General features: G+C 39.3%; 1 protein-coding gene across 4 annotated transcripts in view; it reads left to right on the top strand.

Moving 5' to 3' along the window:
• The first annotated feature begins 3,652 nt into the window (after positions 1-3,652).
• Positions 3,653-17,893, top strand: part of LOC109401002 (ras-related and estrogen-regulated growth inhibitor) — a 321,248-nt gene continuing 307,007 nt past the window's right edge. For 2 of the 4 annotated variants that reach the window (XM_062846774.1, XM_062846775.1), the window contains exons 1-2: positions 3,653-3,718; positions 4,683-4,822. The gene's annotated coding sequence lies outside the window, so the exon portion shown is untranslated. Of the gene's footprint in view, positions 3,719-4,682; positions 4,891-17,893 lie in introns of all 4 variants that reach the window. The other 2 variants (XM_019673469.3, XM_062846773.1) reach the window with 2 other exon arrangements.

Here is a 17,893-nt window from a genome sequence, read left to right on the forward strand (position 1 = left end):
AACTGGAATTCAGCAAGCTAGTGTACGCCATTAGGTTAGTTGTGGTGGACCGGTTTTTCATGAAGCCATGCTGGTATTGCGAAATTATGGGCTTGGCAGCGAGGTACATTCTTTCGTGAACCAATAGCTCGAGTGTCTTCGCTAGGCAGGATAGAATCGAAATGGGCCGATAGTTTTCAACGCTATGAACATTACCTGCTTTATATATAGGCGTAACTGCAGCTAGCTTCCACATATCCGGAAACTCTGCTTCTGACAGTGAGAGGTTGAACAGGCGGCAAACAGGTAAAGCGAGTACATTAGCACAGCGTTTGATAAATAAGGGAGGAAGTTTATCCGATCCAGCACCCTTAGAGGGATCTACGTCATTTAACGCCCTGGTAACTTCAGCTATGGTAAACGTTGGACGTGGAAAATGAATATTGTAAGACGGTAAAGAATTCAACAATTCCGTTGAGTCCACGGGAGAGTCAGGATTGTACACCGACTTGAAGAAGTGAGCAAAAAGTTCGGCAGAATCTTCGCTACAGTGAGCTGTTTTGTCACCGAGAGACACATCGGACGGTATTGCCTGCGCGTCTTTTCTGGTTTTGAAGAATCTCCAAAATGAGGAGGGATCGTTCTTAACCTCGTCTTCGATTCGGAGGATGTACTCACGGAATGATGAACAAACACATTCTTCGTATTCAGCTTCAAGTCTGCGAAGAATGGCTCTGTTGTCATCAGTTCGGCGACGCAGGTAACGACGACGGGCTTTTCGAAAAGTGTTTCGACGATGACGCAGCTCAGCATTCCACCACGGTTTGTTGTTCAAATGACGAGGGTTAATTCTGCGGAGAGGAGTATGTCTACTTATGCTTCCGAAGATCGCACTGTAGAAGGTTGCAACTGCTTCATTAACACCGACGCCGTGTAGTAGCTCATCCCAGTCCAGAAAACGTAACTCATCGGCAACGGCGGCAAAACTACATCGGTTGAAGTCAAAATCGAAATCTTCGGAAACACTTAGAGGATTCGCAGATTCACTTACGTTGGTTAAACGAAGAATTCCTTTTAATTTCTTTGGTGATTCCTGCTATAATTCTTTCAGGGGGTTCCTTAAAGAGATTCTCACCGGAACTCCTTTCGATATTTATGTTGGAATTCCTTTGATAATTCCTGCTGGAATTTTTTCGGCGATTCCTTTGGGGGCTTGCTCCTGGAATTCCTTCGAGTATTCCTTCTGGAATTCCTTCAGGGATTTCTCCAGGAAAACCTTCCGGAACTTCTCTTGGAATTCCTTCGGAGATTTCTCCTGGAATTGCTTTGGAGATTCTTCCTGAAAACCTTTTGGGAATTCCTCTTCGAATTCCTTTGGGGATTCCTGTTGTGATTCCTTTGGGGATTCCTGGTGGAATAGTATCGGGGCTTCCTGCTGGAATTCTTACTGGGATTTCTTCGGAGATTCTTCTTGGAGGTTTTTCCTGGAAATTTGGGGACTCCTTCTAAAAATGCTTCGGGGATTCCTGCCAGAATTCTTTGGGGGATTCCTTCTGGAAATCCTACGGAGATTCCTCTTCGAATTCCTTTGTGAATTCCAGGAATTGTTTCGAGGATTCCTACTAGTATTCTTTATGGAATTTCATCAGGGATTCTTTCTGGAATCTTCAAGTATTTCTCCTGGAAATCCTTCGGGGATTCCTCTTCAAAACTCTTCGGGGATTCCTCCTGGATATTCTTCGATGATTCCTCCTAAAATTCCTTTGAGGATTTCTCCTGTTATTCCTTTGTGAATTTCTCTTGGAAGTCCTTTGGGGATCCTTCCTTAAATTCCTTTGGGAGCTCCTGCTGAAATTTCATTGCAACTGTTTTGGGTTTAATGGAATTATTTATGAAATTTCTCCTGCAAATCTTTCAGAGTTTCTTCCTTGTTTTGTCGGAGATTCCTCCTACAATTCCATCTGAAATTCTTCCAAAATTTAAGAGCGTACTGACAATTTCTTTGCTTATGACTTCTTGGTAAAATTTTGGTCACGCCGATTTGAGCCGCCGCCGCCGCCGCCGAATACCGGCGTGATGCCGATTATTCAAAGACGCATTGTGGCAGGAAATCGAGCATACTTTTACTCCGCAAAATTCTACGATCGAACAAAGTTCGCCGTCACGCAAAACGCTGATTAGACCGGTAGTCCTCTATGGGCACGAAACATTGACTCTACGTGCAGAGGACCAACGCGCCCTTGGAGTTTTATTTATTTATTTATTGACTTCATCTTCAGCATACGCTGTACAGACTGCATATACTAAAACAAAACATTAATGTAAGTTCCTAATACTGGCTTTAAATCTATCTCGGCCGACATTAAAATCGAAATCACTAACATTTAACAAATTAAAACATACTTCTAGAGGGTGATTCTGCCCCAACACGGTACGGTGCCTACTGACTAAGAACAAGGAACGAGAACGGGTACGGCGCACAGGAACGAAGAATCTAGCCTGTTGTAAAATATCAGGACAGTCAATTCGATTATTTAAAATGTCGTAAGCGAACATGCTCCGCAGGAATACTCGGCGTGCTTGTAAAGTCTCAAGTTTGATAAGTTCACAACGGTGCTCATAGGGGGGAAGTCTCAGTGTGTACATTCCATGGGAGCCTTCGTAAAGCAAACCGCACAAAGCAACGCCGCACTCTCTCAATACGTGCTATATGTGAGTTATGGTATGGTGCCCATATTTGAACCGCATATTCAAGAATACTACGAACAAGAGAGCAATAGACAGTCTTCAGCGAATACACATCACGGAACTCCAACGCGTTCCGACGAACGAAACCCAACACTGCGAAGGCCTTGGCAGTAGTCATCGTGATGTGCTTGTTGAAATCCAGTTTACTATCCATCGTCACTCCCAGATCATTAATGGACGTCACACGTTCGATGCCGACACCGTTCGAACGGAAGGTGTTGCGTACCATCTACGGAAAAGTGCAAATGGAAGACGGGACTTGAAGAAGGCAAATGGATTACGAGTTGCATCAGCTGCTGAGAGAACCAACCATCGTCCACACCGCGAAAATCGGGAGACTACGGTGGGCGGGTCACGTCATCAGGATGTCGGGAGCCATCCGAGTGGTACAAGAAGACGTGGTGCGCAGCGAGCTAGATGGGTCGATCAAGCGGAGGACGACTTGCGTACCCTTTGCAGGGTGCGGAATTGGAGACGCACAGTCATGGACCGATTAGGATGGAGACGACTTCTACGTACAGCAGAGGACACTCAGGCATCAGTCTGACCGGTTAGGTATTGCTAACAGAAGCACAACAACTCCAATGATAATGAAAATAAATTCATGCGCAAAATTTTCAATATAAATCTTGCTACTGAAACACCGTCCCTCGGAGAAAGAGATGTTGCAGTCAAGCATGCAATAAGCTCCCATCTGCATCTCTCCGTCCGTAGGTACAACTCCGACGGTCTCCAAAACTGCAACAGCTGAAGTGCCCAAAACCTCGATCGAGCGCAGCAGTGCAACCAACTCCAACCGATCCATGCGTCGATCCCTTTCGTCGTCGTTCGGTCGGTTCCACAACACGACGACGGCGACGACGACGACCGAGAAGCCTTTCCACTCGAGCGCAACCGGCGATCGCTCTCAGTTTCATTTTGTTCAGCGATCGCGCCGGTCGTACTTTTTGCATGGCATGCGCTACCCGCCACGCTTGTGTACAGAGAGAAGGTACGAACGAACCAAAACAAACCTTGCGCGCGGCGATCTCGTGAATTTCCGCCGGGCAAAGGTTCACGTTCGCGATCGCGACACTTTCATTCTATGGTCGTTTCGTCGTGGTTTGACGTTTGAGTGCTAGGTTGGGAGTTCGCGTGTGCGCGCGCGCGATCGCGCTCCAGTGAGCAAAATCCTCGCGTGTGATAAATCTTGCAAGCAGTGCACATTTTGCGCGCTTCGATGCACTTTTCTATGGACGTTGCCGCCGGAGCACTAGAGTGGTCTAAGATTATGTGGGGAAGCTGAAATTCTAGAATTGTGATTCTTACCATGGAAAAAGTAAAATTTTAATGGTCAAGACTATCATCTTACATTTAGAACTTGTTAAGTCGTTCATGGTTTAAAATGGTTCATCCCACAAGCTCTTCGAAATTCTGATATGGATCACTCTACTGAACATCGGCAGTGCACTGCCTGGTTGCAATTCGGTAGAAAGGACCGGATGGAAACGGGAACGGCCCGCAAAACCGCGATCGTCGTTGCTAAATACCTTGTTTTCTTTACGGTTTCTAGTGGCGGCGGTTCGATGTTGAGTTGTTGCGAATTTCGCTTTTTCTCCGGCTGTTTTCGGGGTTTTGTTTTGGGAAACCTTTTCTAAACGCGGTCCATCGGACGCGACGTCGGTGATCGCCGCGGGAAGGAAGACTAGCGGTCGCGTGGTGTAGATCGCGCTTTTCTCACTCTCTCTGGCGCGCGTTGTGTTTTGGTTTCGTTTGCCGGCACTTGATGCGTGTGCGAAATCGGAAGAAGCGTGGGAAGAGAGTTGTTGGGTGCTGGCTGACTGGAGGACCTTGATATCTGTCTCGTCCATTGAAGAATGTGAAGATGGTGTAGACTTGGTGACGAGATTGGATACCGAGTTAGATGTTTCGTTAAAAAGAAGAAGTCTAGAATGAGAAGTTATATTTTTTGCAAGTTGAATTGATTCAGTGTCGGTGTTTAAGACCTCATGGAAAAGACGGTCGAATAAATGATACAACTCGGTGCAGTGTTAGTGTTAAAGAAAATTTGATAAAAAAAATCGGTTGACAAACCCTGAAACAATTGTTCTGAAACGTGAGTAAACTGTTTAAGTTTTATGGTATGATGTTTCAAAAGTGGCAGCTTCAGTACATCAGGTGCAGGTGATATAAGAGTTACAGCGGCAACAAAACGTAAGTAAACAACAGCTGTTCAGAGCAACATTAGGTAGTTAGATGTTAAAACAATGACCGATGTTGACAGTTTATCTAGCATATAGAAGCGACTTCCTATTGTTTTCAACTGCTGTCGCCAACACCAAACAGCACGTCAGAAACTCTTTAAATCCACGTGTACAGATTATTTAACTCATTGTACAAACCGAGAATAGCAGTTTAGTTACACATACAGTCATACCTCGATATAACGTAACTGTTTTTGGTTACAACTTTTTACGATTGAAATAATAATTGTGATTTATAGAATACTATATATGATAGTACGCCCATCCTGGAACCAAGCATGCGCCCCTATCGCACTATTTACACTAAGCAATCTTCGAATGATTTCAGGGAGGAATCTCAGAAGGAATTCCAGGAGGAACCTTAAAAGAAACTCCTGGAGAAATCCATGAAGAAAATTCTGGACTAACCTCTGCAGGAACTGCTGTATGAATTCCTGAAGAAACTTCTGCAGAAATCACTAGTAGTGCAAGAATCTGTCTTAGAGAGATCCCTACAGAAACTTCTAAAGGAAGTCATGATTGAAATTTTCGAGGAATTTCAGAAGGAAATACAAGAGGATTCCTTAAATGAATTCAAGAAAAAAAAAAACTTAGGGATTTACAGCTTGATTCCAGGAAATAATGTCTAGGAGAAATCCCGAAAGAATTTCCAGCAGGAATCCTCAAAAGAGGTATAAAGGTATTTCTGAAGGAATTCCAGGAGAAATCCATGAGAGAATTCTAGGAGGAATTCCCGAAGGAATTTTAAGAGAAATCCCTGCAGGAATTCCAAAGGAATCACCGAAGGAATCACCGAAGAAATTACAGAGGACATTTCTGCAGAAATCCTAGGAGGAGCACCGAAAAAAATCCGGGAGAAATCTTCGAAGGAATTCCAAGCGGAATCCTCAATCTTCATGCAACACAATGGCAGGCAAAGAACGCCTTTCAATTGATCAGTGTGGAAGTGTTCAAAGAACACTAATTTGAAGAGACGCAGGCCAAGTTCCAGAGGGAACGTAGAGCCATACAGAAGAAGAAGAATAAGAAGAAGAAGAAGAAGTGATATATGCATCCTAGAAAAAATCTCTGAAGGAACTCCTTGGTCCTTCAGGGGCACGGCATTGTAAAAAGTTTGGAAATATAAAAAACCTCGCTTGTCGTATACAGCGCGATGTAGTATGAGCATAAAACAGGCGCGCGTCCTGAAAGGTTAAAGAATCCCTGTATAAATAACTGGAAGTACCGTATGCGTGATAATATCACCCATATCACCTGCACACACAATGTCTTGGTTTTTATTGCATGCACGCAAGCTCTAACTAATATCACAGTAGGTTGCGGGTAAAAAAAATCCGATTTCTTAAGTTTAGAATTTACACCATGAAGGAGTGGCAGCGGTAGTCGGGACTTGTCCACGCGCAAATGTAAAAAAAAGACATTTCAGGAGTGTTCAGGAGAACCGTTAATCGGTCTTAGACCGAAAAAAAGCAAGGGAAACCATTCCCGAAGGTGTCCACTGGTCGTCCAAGGTTAACATGGATTAAGAAGGCTATCGCTGCCACCAAAAACAAGATTTGGGTGAATTATATGCGCACAATGAGAAAAATGGCAAAGAAACGCGAAATCAGCGACTTAACGGCATGGCATATCGAAAAGGAAAATTACGGTGGCCTTTATGATCCTTCGACCATAGAAAAAAAACTTACATTATTACCAATGGCATCCAGGAGCTACGAGTAGCGCCATATAAGAAAGTCTTGAATTTGCTCGGACGCAACATCCGTTTTTTTTCGATTTCCGAAAAACTATCGATCCGTACCAAATTCCAGAATCAATAGTTATATTAACTTTTGTTTGTGTGTCAATGTGTCAACCATTAGGCAATGTCAAAATAAAAAAATAAACTCAAAAATTGTTAATCTTGACTTTGACACTATCACGGACACTTTTCGACATTTGCGCGTGGACAAATCACGAGCTAGGTTGTCACTTAGTCATTATGCAAGTGTCAAACTATGAAAATCAACACTTTTTATTCACAGCCTACTATGATATGAGTTATAGCTTAAATGCCTGCAAATAAAACCAATACATTGTATTCACAAGTAAAACTGGAACGCTATTTAACGATGGTGCAAACATTATCACGCATACGGCATTTCATCCATCAGGAACTCCTGTGTAAATTTCCGAACTAATTGTGGTGCATCCACAAGAAGAATACCTGGAGGCATCAACGGATGGGAAATTTTTAATTTTCCACTGATATAAATGAAATGATGTACACCCCTGCGCCACTACCTACTGAAGAATTGTCTTACTTACAATCACACCAACAGATAACGTTTGATGTTGACCAGCTCCAGATGCAAAAAAGAAGAATCTTGCTTTATGTGATATTAGTTTACATACCCAAGTAACAATTTGAGTTTTATTAAATTCTACAAGGATTTAACCAGTTCATTTATTTGGGGCTCAATTGCGTTTAACGCTTTACGGAGCCAAAACTCATTTTTTGTATTTTATGTACAAACATAATTCTTATACAACAAGTTAGTACGGGACGGAGCCAGGATACTCGTGGCAGCTCGAGATTAGTGGGTCACATATGCTTTTAGGATGGGCGTGGTAAGGACTGGGGGTAAGGGTTCGCTGAAGCTCATCCGGAAGGTATAACGTAATGGCGTGTTCGTTGTCTTCATAGTGATTCAGCACCAGATTGTAGCGGGCTTTTCATCTGCCGGATGGCCAGGAACAACACAAAGACGAAAACAGAGAAAAAAAACTGGGGGAGAAAACACAAGAGAATTAAACCTTTATACAAGACAAACGAAGAAAGTCGTAAATGCATAGCATATAAGTGACATCGCGAGTGCCCAACACATCTCTCACAAGAACAAAGGGTTGTCTACCTCGGGCCTCAAGGGTATCCAAAAGTAGTGCTCTGGAGGCGTCATTATCCGGGCATTGCCAAACTACGTGGTCGATGTCATCATAACCGGAACCGCACTTAGTACAAACATTGCTCAACGCGAGGTTAATCCTGTGTAAATGCGCATCTAGCGAGTAATGGTTGGACATAAGCCTTGACATTACGCGAATGAAATTTCGACTTACATCCAAACCATGCCACCACGCTCGCAAGGAAACATTAGGAATAATAGAATGTAACCACCGTCCCAGCTGGCCATCTCGCCAATCATTTTGCCAACTTTGAAGAGAACTCTGACGAACAAAATGGAAAAATTCATCATGTGAAATTCTTCTATCATAGATCTCACCTTCCTGTGCGCCCACCTTTGCGAGAGAGTCCGCCTTCTCATTGCCATAAATTGAGCAATGTGAGGGGACCCATACAAAGGTAATCTTGTAGGATCTTTCGACCAGTGCACCCATCTGCTCCCTTATTTTTGTAAGAAAGTAAGATGGATGTTTAACAGGTTTCATCGACCGGAGTGCCTCAATCGAACTAAGGCTATCCGAGAAGATGAAGAAATGGTCTACGGGCATGTTGGAAATCATCCCCAAAGCGAAGTTGATTGCTGCCAGCTCAGCAACATAAACCGAACAAGGTTCCTGAAGTTTGCGGAAGGCGGTGAAATTTTCATTGAAAACACCGAAACCAGTGGATCCATTAATGCGAGACCCATCAGTGAAGAATCTCTTACAGGAATTGACATTTTGGTACTTTTCGTTAAAAATACGAGGAATAGATATACATCGAAGTTGATCTGGTATTCCCTGAACAGCTTGTTTCATGGACAGATCGTATTTAACAGAGGAACTGTCATTGGTGAAGTGTACACGAGGAGGATTATAACCTGGGAGGCTTATATCAGATGACATGTAGAAAAGATAGATTCTCATGAATTTTGACTGAGTGTTAGACTGAGCATTTCTTCGAAGTTTTCAATTACAAGTGTGTTGCTCACTCCACACTTGATAAGAAACCTTAGCGAGAGCTCCCAGAAGCGGTTCTGGAGAGGTTTCACCCCTGCCAGGACCTCTAGGCTCGCATTATGCGTTGAGTGCATGCAGCCGAGGGCAATGCGCAGACAACGATATTGAATTCGTTCCAATTTTATTAGGTGGCAGTTTGCTGCTGAGTGGAAACAGAAAGAGCCATACTCGAGAACCGAGAGAATAGTCGTTTTGTAAAGTTTTATGAGGTCTTCCGGGTGAGCACCCCACCATGTTCCGGTAATTGTGCGTAGAAAATTGATCCTTTGCTGACATTTTTGCACCAAATACTTAGTTTGGGTACTCCAAGTGCCTTTTGAATCAAACCAGACCCCAAGGTATTTCGAAGTCAAAGATTGGTTGATTTCTATTCCCAAAAGATTGAGTTTCAGTTGGGCTGGGTTCCGCTTTCTGGAAAACACAACCAGTTGAGTTTTTTGCGGAGCAAACTCGATCCCCAAATCTCTTGCCCAAATAGACAGATTGTTTAAGGAACTTTGCAATGGTCTTTGCAATATTTCTGCATGTGGGCCTTTTAGAGAAACCACAGCATCATCTGCAAGTTGTCTTAGCGTGCATTGTCCTTCCAGACAGCTATCAATGTCTTTCACGTAGAAATTATAAAGCAAGGGACTTAAACATGAGCCTTGGGGTAGGCCCATGTAGCTAATTCTGGAAGTTGTCAGTTGTCCGAGATTGAAGCTCATATGTTTTTCTGACAACAAATTATACAAGAAATTGTTTAAAAGTCCGGGTAGTCCACTATTGTGCAGTTTTTCTGACAATATTTCTATGGAAACTGAATCAAAAGCGCCCTTAATATCCAAGAAAACTGAAGCCAATTGCTCCTTTTCCGCAAAGGCCAGTTGAATATCTGTTGATTTCTATTCTAGCCAAAACGTCTTGTAGATTAAAATATGTCTGGTTGGCCCATCCTGGAGAGTGTCTTGAAGTGTTTATTTTCACGAGCATTAAAAGCAAAATCGTCTCACAATGATTACATTGAAAACCATTTGAAAACCATATGCAAGCTGCGAATAAAACAATACAGCATTTACGCCTGCCGTATTTGTGCTACTCAATCTAGATAAATTCTGTATCAACTAGAAAATACTTTATTTATTACCTTATTGAATTTATACAGATAATTTGGGTTTGAATAAATATGTCAACAAAAACAAACACAATAAAAATCAAGAAATTCATGTGTCGTGCTTCTATATTTGAAAGGGGTATATTTATTACATCGTACCAAATTTTTAAGTGCCGTTTGAGATTTACAGTGAAATGTTAGGGAAAACATAGGAAATTTTATGTGCCCTGGCTGAAATAATTGTTTTTCAGTTTTATATTTATTCTCAAATAAAGGTAAGAGTTTGCTAAACATGATTTTCATATGTTGGTTGCTTAATTTGTTTATTAAAAGATAGTGCATGCATTTTGTTCTCTGTTGAAAATTGTTTTATTATTAAATGAATGTGAAAAAGAACTCTGAAAAATTGACAATTTAGTCGAATGTGATAAAATCAATATGGCGAAGTCACAAACGATAATTTTTATTTTGCATAACCGTTTTGCTTTCATAAAATCATAATGAAGAGCGATTTGTAATAATTTTGCATTTACGCATGCTTTTATAAATGCCAATCGAAAACTGAACTGCATTTTTTCAACATATATGGTGGCTAAACAGCAACCAAAACAAACTTTGACAGCTGACGGCAGTTTCAGCAGTTCATCCAGGATTCACGTTCGGCCAATGACCATTTTGTATGGACAAATAATTTTTTTTTGTATGGACTAATGACCACGCGGGGGGGGGGGGGGGGGGGGGGTGTGAGAGGGTTCGAAAAGTCCCAAAAAATGACCACGTGGTTTATGGACAGCCCCTAAAGGATTAACACATCACGGTACATAGAACCTTACAAATGCACAAATTAGAATCATCACAAATGGACACAGCACAACACAGAACACAAATATGCCCTGTTATCCAGATGGATAACACCTTCACAGGATGACGAGGTTTCAATTATTGGTTTGGGTTCATCATTCAATCCTGGAATTGTATTTTATTTGGCAGTTCGCCTTTTAGTTTACAGTCTTTGCTGCTGCTATCATAGCTTGTTTTTGTCTAGGGAACTCGGGCACCCCGATTCGGGTTTCATCACTAAAGCTTTATAACTTGAAGTCCGTGCCAGGGAAAGATTGACATCTCCAGTACTTAACTGCTGCCCGAAATGGCCTAAAAATTGGCAATCAATATTGGATTGCATTTCATGGGCCTCTATTCTGCCAGAACCCTATAAATGTGTATTAAAACTCGGGGAATATTAACAAGTTAAAATAAAACATGTAACATAAAGAACGCACGAATGTATAATTTATAACACAAACACATTTAATAATTATTGTGTCTTATTAAGAGATGAAGCAGCCTAGGGCTGAAACAACATTATCTTCACTACTCCGGAATGAAACATGGTAGGGTTTACGGGCTCCACTATCAATTATGTCACATGTCACATGAAAATCATTCCCGTTGATGGCTGCTGGACCTCTCAATGTATTTTACCGTTTTTCTCAAGTGAAGAATTAGTCCAACGTTAAAATTCATTATAATATATCAGAATAGCCAGCTTACTTATTGTCCGTTAGGGAGCATCCATAAATGACATAGCTTTTTGGGGGGAGGGAGGTATTTGTGATTTTGTGACGAAGTGTGACGCTAGGGGGTAGGGGTTTATGATATGCTACGTAGCTTTCTACTAAGCCTATTGAAAAAAAAATTATTTCGTAATAATTCATTTTTTTTACTTGCATTTTTCAGTAAATCAAAATAGTTATTTATGTAGCGAGTTGCAAAAAGTTGATTTTCGATTTTTGGATAACTACGAAGAGTTCTGAAAAAATAGAGTTTTGCATCAAGTTCCATACAAAATATTATGCAATAATTTTTTTTCATTATACAACTCATTTGAGTCACATTATGAACATTATTCAACTATTATTCATTATGCAACTCATTTTAGTTACATGATGAAGCATTGCGGAAAAGTTGGCCATTATAATACTGAAATGAGTTATATAAAATTGAAATTATGTAACTGAACTGCATAAACAATATTGCATCTTCCATTCACATTAATGCAAATAACAAACAATGGCAATGAATGCCGGCTTCTTTCATATGACATGCAGCTATCGGACGCATCAACTGGATCTGAAAAATGGTTTTAAGCCTACGGTAGTAAGAATTAAAATGGGATTCCTATAGGGTAAGAAATCAAACTTTGAACTAGTCAAATTGTAATCTTAATTTGAACCATTTCGATATTCATTAAAACGACATACTTTTTAGGCAAAAATTGTTCCGAAAAATATGTTAAACAGCTTTCCGTAATATAACCTGATAACATGGACTTTAAAAGCACTGAAAAAGCGTTTTTGTCATGGAAAACAGGCAATTGAAAAATCACTGTGATTTCATCCGTTTCCCCCCAGAGAAAGCACATTTTCGAAGCACTCTTACAGCTCATGCATTCTATCACACGCAATATGTGAACACGTCAAATGAAAGCTAATTTATCGTAGAATCGACCAACCGAATAATGTTCCGCATTATTTGTCATAAAATTATCAAACTTGAGTAATTCTTACTTGGAGAATGTTATCTTAAGTTGAACCATTTGTAATCTAAATTTGAACTAGTAAATGGGGGCGAGCTTCCAGTGTTGGCCAACAGACTGCGCTAGTGGTTGTTTTGTTTACTCTTGGGGGATGAAAAATTCCAAATTTAGTTTCCAAGTTCCTGAAGAGTTTAAAACATTCTTAGTTGAAATTCCACTGCCTAATGAAAAATAGTTATGGGAATTAGCAGATTCATGTGTTTTTCTATTGTTCAGCACGAAATTGGCTGTTATGGGAGATGCTCGAGCTGCTGCCGCTAGTAGTTCAAATTAAGATTAAAATTGGTTCAAATTATGATTACGATGGCTCAAATTAAGACTTAAAATCATTGTTGACGAATAATCGAATTTTTCAATGAAATTCGGTGCAAATACAAACTTTTTACCACTTAACAGAAAGCTTATACCCGTGGCTTTCATGTAAATAAAATTTTGCCGTAGTAAATTATTTCCATGTGAGAGAAAAAATCACTCAAAATTTGCGCTACTTCGGAGAGCTGCAATTTGGTTAAACTTTTGATTACCTACCCTAGTATGACTCTGGAAAATTCGGTGGGAATGTAATTTCTTGGCGTGAGTAGAAGAATTACATTGGAATTCGAGGAAAGATCAGATGCAAACCAGATCAAAATCTATCGGAATTTTTGGTAGATTCCGGCGATTTTTCGTCTAGGATAATGAGTAGAGGTTCTTGTGATACATGTAGCTCAAGAGGGAATGCTAGGATACTCTTAAAGGGTTTATGGTTTATGGTCCTATGCAGTTGAGAGCTGGAATCTGGTGAAATTGAGATTTTTCCAGGAACTCCTCACGGGAATCCTCCAGGAACTCCTCCCTGATTTTTTGCAGTAACTCCTTCTGGGTTTCTTTCTGAAATTCTTTCAGATGTTTTCAATGGAAATCTTCTAAGAGTTTTATTCCTCAAGGATTTTTTTTATAGAATTTCTACAGGGTTTTCTTGAAGAATTCCTCCAACAATTTCCTCAACTGCTGATATAACTATTATTTAAGGAATTTCTCATGGATAACATTTTCACAGGAATTCCTTCTGAGTACAAAAAAAAAAACTTCTGAAAACATTCCAAAAAGAGCTCGAAGAATCTCAGAAGCTCCTGGAGGAACCTTGACAGGAAATCATAGAGAAATTTCAAAGGAAATCTCGTGAGATGTTCTTGGAGCAATTCTAGATGAAACTTTTAGTGAAATCTAGAATAAACTCATAGAAAAACCTCAGAAGGAGCTATTTGTAGATTCTTAGAAGAAAGTTCTGGTTCTATTTCTGGACAAAACACGGAAGAAACTTTTGATGGAAAATAAAAAAAAAATGTCTGAAGGAATCAAGAAAATATGGAAGTTTTGAGAAACCGCGGAAGATTATCCAGCCTACTATCCTGCTAACACTCCTGGTGAAATCTAAAAAAAATCCTGAAGGAATTCCTGAACCTGCGGGAGGGGAGCGATTGCTTGCGGCATTCCAAGAGTTCCTGGAGGAATCCTAGTGGGAGTGAACGGAGGGATGCCAAAAAAAAGTTCAAAGAGGAGTCCTAGGAAAAAAATCCTGGATAAACCCCATCGAAGAATCCCAGATGAAATTCCTAGAAGAATCTAGAAGGACTTCCTGTGGGAATCCGGAAGCAACTTCTGGAGGGGTTTTGAAAGAATGCTGGAAGAAATTCTTGCAGAAATCTCGGAATGAATATCTGAGTGAACTCCAGAAGGAATTGCCGAAGGAAACCCAGAAGGAACTCCTGGAAAAATCCAGGAAGTAACTTCTTTAGGAAACTTAGAATGAAGTTCTGATGGGATCTCAAAAGAATTACCGGTTGAAATCCCTGGAGAGATTGTCCAAAGAAACTCCTGGGGGAAAAAAGGAAAAAGTAAACCTTGAAAGAACTCTTGAAGGGAACTATGGATCAACTTAAAACGTTAGAAAAAAACTCCTGGAGATACCTCAGAAGGAACTCCAGGAGAAATCTTAGAAGCATCTTCGGAAGGATTTCTTGTAGGGATCTCTGAAGCAACCCCTGAAGGAATACAAAAAAGAGGAATTCCTAAATGAAATCCCAAAAGAAATTCTTGGAGAAATCCCAGATGGAAGTGCTGGAGAAATTCAAAAAGGAAAGGAAAGGAAGAAGAATACGAAGAAGCAGTAGAATTCTTAGCAGATTTAATGAGCAAACTAATATCTGAAGGTAGAAAGAAACGACAAACCTAGGGAAGTGGAACCATCTTGGCTTCTTATTTGGACAATTTTAAGCTATAACTCAGTCAATTTTAAACCAATTGACTTGACATTTTTGACCGTGATGAAATATGCATAATATCTAGCCGTGTACATACGCGCCAACTTGTGACGTAGTTGGTGGGGCGAAAATATTCAAAAAGAGCGATTTTTCCGTGACTCTCTTGTGAAACTGGTCTAGTCACACAAGTTTTTCATATGCCATATTCTTAGGTTATATAAGGTTATATATGTACACTCCCGATCAAAAGTTTAGGGTCAGCCCCTCAAAAACATGTCATTTTTATAGGCCCATATCTCCGCCAATTTGCGTCCGATTTCAAAACCCTAGGTTTCATTCAAAGGATAAAAAGTCAAAGAAACTTTAAAAATGATTTAAAAGAAACTTTTTCAAAAAAAATGTATGTAAACTTAACCCAAAGTTGCCGAATTTTCTAAAAAATGAATATAAGCTTACGGCAGTGTCGCTGGAAATTGGGTCGACCAAATTTCAAGATGAGAGCGGTAATATATCCTATTTTCTATTAGCTTTCAACTGCTTTTTACAGAATTTAGCTAAAAAATCTAGAAAAAATTATTAAGTAAGTTAACCATTGATGTCATCGACCAAAAGTTTGGGGTCACCCCTCAAAAAGGTGTTTCGGCCAAAAGTTTGGGGTCACTATCGTAAATCATGAAAAATTGATTTGTAGATATCTTTGTCATCTTTCATCCAATTTTAATTCTTCTTGGCTTATTTGAAACAAAATGAATGGTACTTACTGCATAGACATTAAACCACACATATTTGTTGAAATTTACATACTAAAACTTAACGTTAAGTTGCCTCTTTTTTTTTACATGTGGTGAAATGTGTTAACTTTACATAACATTTTTATATACAAAAATCGTTAAATACGTTAAGTTGAAGACATCAAACGTAAATTTAGTTAATTATCTTTAAAATGAGCCAAAAATAATTAAAATTGAACTTTAGATGACGAAGATATCACCAAATCACTTTTCCATGTTTTACGAAAGTGACCCCAAACTTTTGGCCGATACATCATATTGAGGGGTGACCCCAAACTTTTGGTCGATGACATCAAGGATTAATTTACTTAATAACTTTTTTTCTAGATTTTTTAGCTAAGTTCTGTGAAAAGCAGTTGAAAGCTAATAGAAAATGGGTCATATTACCGCTCTCATCTTAAAATTTGGTCGGCCCAACTTCCAGCGACACTGCCGTTAGTTTATATTCATTTTTTAGAAAATTTGGCAACTTTGGGTTAAGTTTACATACAATTTTTTTTGAAAAAGTTTCTTTTAAATCATGTTCAAAGTTTCTTTGACTTATTATCTTTTGAATGAAACCTAGGGTTTTGAAATCGGACGCAAATTGGCGGAGATATGGGCCTAAAAAAATGACATGTTTTTGAGGGGGTGACCCCAAACTTTTGAACGGGAGTGTACATTTACTGTGATTTTCAAAGAAAAACAAGGAACAAGAACACCAATCATCCACTCGAGCACCCGTCGACCTATCGCTATATGTATATAAAACGATACGATCGTGCGACACTATTTTTCGACACTCGCATGCACAACAAGGAACTACACAATACTGAACACTAAACAAACATCCGCGCATCTACTGTTTTGATTTTCACGCGAGACAATCTACTAAAATTCGGCAATGTCAAAAACTAGTTTTACGGAGACAATCATGCTTTGGCGCGCAAAAAGGCTTCTACTATTTAGGAAAATAAAATTGGTTTTATTCTAATGAAAATAACCTTGAACCACCTTCTTCTAGGAACCATCCAGAAGTTTCTTCTGTAAAGGGTGATACGGTCAAAATTTGGTCACACAATTTGTTTCATAACTTGAGACTGCGTGCACCAAAACAGCTGATTTTTGTACCAGTAATGGTACATTATATGTAGCTTATACCATAAAATTTTCATCAAAATCGGTTCAGTATTTGCGGAGATATTGTGAATCCTGAAAACTGCAATTTGAAAATTTTGTACAAAGAGGATTAAAAAATAAGAACACATTTTTACTCTTTTATTTATAGAGCCAGAAATACTGAACCAATTTCAATGAAAATTTTTCTGTATGTAAAGTATACATATCAAAATGTTGTGTAAAAATTTCATTCAATTTGATCCAGCCGTTACAAAGTTATATTTGTTTAGGTGGTCAAATTTTGTCAATTTTTTTCAAGTCAAGTCAAAATTTGTTCACACAATTTTTTTCATAACTTCAGATTTCGTACACCAAAACAGCTGATTTTTGGATCAGTAATGCTACATTATATATAGCTTGTACCATAAACTTTTCATCAAAATCGGTCTAGTATTTGCGGAGATATTTTTGAACCCTGAGATCTGCAATTTTAAAATTTTGTGAAAAAGGATTCACACATTTTTACTGTTTTATTTTTAGAGCCAGAGATACTAAACCGATTTCAATGAAAATTTTTCTGTATGTGGAGTATGCATATCAAAATCTTGTGTAAAAATTTCATTCAATTTGATCCAGCCGTTACAAAGTTATATTTGCTTAAGTGGCACCCGGTCAGTTTTTTTCATAATTAAACTGCTACAACTTTGAAAGTATTCATACAAAATGGCTCAAAATTTTACTAAGAACATATTTTCATAATAGTACTATACTGTAAAATTTTGATAAAAATCGGAGCAGTATTGGTAGTTCTATAATCAAAATTGTGCTTTACTGGCCATAAATTTCCAAAAATTTACTATGAGGCGCCTTTGTACAAAATTTTAAAAAGGTAGGTCGATGGTTTTATCTATATATCAACCAATACTCAATCGATTTTGATGAAAATTTTATGGTATAAGCTACATATAATGTAGCATTACTGGTACAAAAATCAGCTGTTTTGGTGTACGCAATCTAAAGTTATGAAAAAAATGGTGTGACCAAATTTTGACCGTATCACCCTTTAGTTCCACCATTAGTTTATTCTGAGAGGATTTCTCAAGGAGTTCCTTTAAAGGTTTCCCTTTTGAAGAATTCCACCTTCAGGGATTCCACCACGA

This window comes from Aedes albopictus, chromosome 1 (genome assembly GCF_035046485.1).
Source record: "Aedes albopictus strain Foshan chromosome 1, AalbF5, whole genome shotgun sequence".
NCBI classification, from domain to species: Eukaryota; Metazoa; Arthropoda; class Insecta; order Diptera; family Culicidae; genus Aedes; species Aedes albopictus.